Source organism: Pipistrellus kuhlii, unplaced genomic scaffold (assembly GCF_014108245.1).
Source record: "Pipistrellus kuhlii isolate mPipKuh1 unplaced genomic scaffold, mPipKuh1.p scaffold_m20_p_55, whole genome shotgun sequence".
In the NCBI taxonomy this organism is placed as follows: Eukaryota; Metazoa; Chordata; class Mammalia; order Chiroptera; family Vespertilionidae; genus Pipistrellus; species Pipistrellus kuhlii.
In genome coordinates this window covers 1,310,673-1,312,779 of record NW_023425557.1, presented here as the reverse complement: position 1 = coordinate 1,312,779, position 2,107 = coordinate 1,310,673, and the positions used below count along the sequence as shown (strand labels likewise).

Genomic DNA, 2,107 nt, shown 5'->3' with positions numbered 1-2,107 from the left:
TCTCCCCAGAAACTGGATTTCAGCGAGATCTGGAGCTTGTTTCTCTTCGGGTTGAAGAAAGCAATTCCCTCTGCCAGCCAGGATCCTCCGCCAGCCCGTATCGCATCTGTGCCCCCTCCCCCCCTCAGTTTTTCAGTGCTTGTGCCCTGAATTCTTCTCTTTCTCTTTCAGTCTAATTGTAGGGCTTCCTTTCAGCCAGCTTTCCCTTGGGTTTAGGGTGATAGTGTTTTGTTTTATAGTTTGTATTTTTGAAATTGTTGTGCACAGCAGCCATTTAGGTGTGTTTGCCTACGCTGCCATTTTCGTTATTCTGTGATTCCACATGTAATACCTTAATAAATAAATGAATAAAATGAAAATGAAAAGAAAAAAAGAAAGAAAGAAAGGCCGGGACTGTGAAGGTGTGTTGATTGGGTGCCCTGGCTGCTTCTGTGCTCAGAACTGCAGACCCAGCACTGGCTACACAGAGGAATTTGTCGGGAGGCAACATGTAACAGATGCACCTTAAAGACAACATAGTAAAGCCTTAAGAATGCTCATAATCTTCTAGTCCTTGCAATTCCCTTTTTAGGGCTTTTATAAAAATTTGAATTTATTGGGTGACATTGGTTAATAAAATTGGTTTCAGGTGCACAATTCTATAATACATCATCTGTACATTGTTGTGTGTTCACCACCCACCCAAAGTCAACTATCCTTCCATCCCCACTTATCCCCACATTACCCTCTTCTGCTGTGCCCACCCCCTTCCTGTCTAGTAACTACCATTCTGTTGTCAGTGCCTATGACGGTTTTTTTCTTTTTCTTTTTCTTTTTTTAAAATGTATTTAAAGCCCTTTCCTTTTTCACACAGCCTCAGAACACCTCTCCCCTCTGACAGCTTTCTCTATCTACAAGTCTGTTTCCATTTTGTTTGTTAGTTTATTTTGTTCATTAAAGAGTCCACATTTTAGTGAAATAATGTTCTATTTTTAGGACATTACCCTAAGGAAATAATTATACAAAGATGATGTTTAAGAACTTCTAAATATTAGTGAAACAAAAATGTCCAATAGCCCTAGCTGGTTTGGCTCAATGGATAGAGAGCATCAGCCTACAGATTGAAGGGTCCTGGGTTTGAGTCCGGTTAAGGGCACATGTCCAGTTTAAGGGATCTGTCCCTAGTGGGAGGAGTGCAGGAGGCAGGCTCACCCTGGGAACACATGTGGGAACCAAATCTATAATGCCAGGGAGAACTGGCGTTTGGAAGAGACCTGCTGCTCTTTGTCCAGAGTCTCCATGTGGATATAACTGCAGATATTGGCCCTGCTTCAAATCCTCTGGTTTCCTGGAGGAGATGACTAAGATGACTTTTGAGGAAAAGGTGCCAGGAGTAAAGTCTGACTTTTCCTTTGCCCTGCCATGAAGGGATGCCTCAGGTAGGGGCCCTGCTGTGCTCCAGGCTGCAGGAGAGAGTGTGGGGTGAGCAGAGGACAGTTTAATGTCTGGGTCCTCCAGGCAGGGCACTCTGCTCTGTCCTCCATCTCTCCACCTCTTGTCCCAGATTCTTGATCACCTGCTCTGCATCTATGTCTCCCTCAAGCCCAGTCTCACAAAGTCCCTCTGATTGTCTGTCTAGTTGAAGAGAGACCTTCCAGAGGGACCAGAGTCCATGATTCCTGCAGCCACAGCTACCTCAAGAGGAGCCTGGGATCCGCCTGGCCCTGGGATACAGGCGTGGGGTGCGTGCAGGGTGCTCCGAGGGCTCTGTGTGTCCCATTTCATCATGCTGCAATTCAAAATAAAGCAGCACCGAAGGCTAACACCATGCTTCGTGGTGCACTCAATTAAACAAATAAGCTGCTTTTCTTGATTTTCAGCCTGCATATTGTGGGCTAAAGTTATAAGACCTGACTTGTTTCCTTCTTTTTCCTTCTGCTTTGATAGGTTTTAAACAAAGGTGTGGTGTGCATTTTGAAATGGAGAGATTTGAAGCCTGATAAGAGGGCGATGCCATCCAGAGAGAGAATTTCTGAGGGACTTTCCCTTCCATTTCTGCGTAGGCACTCTTGCTCTTGGCCTTCCTGCTGAGAAATGGTTTGGAAGGACTCCAGACAATTAGATGCAG

The 2,107-nt window shown here is 45.1% G+C and overlaps 1 long non-coding RNA gene across 2 annotated transcripts; it reads left to right on the top strand.

Annotated features, from left to right (window-relative positions):
- Positions 1 to 1,188: 1,188 nt before the first annotated feature.
- LOC118706766 lies at positions 1,189 to 1,776 on the top strand. Of its 2 annotated transcripts, none has more exons than XR_006740172.1 (2): positions 1,189 to 1,418; positions 1,619 to 1,776. It is a non-coding gene; the product is annotated as an uncharacterized LOC118706766 (long non-coding RNA). The 2 variants fall into 2 exon arrangements; XR_004984124.2 differs by having other exon boundaries at positions 1,189 to 1,461.
- The last annotated feature ends 331 nt before the right edge of the window (positions 1,777 to 2,107 follow it).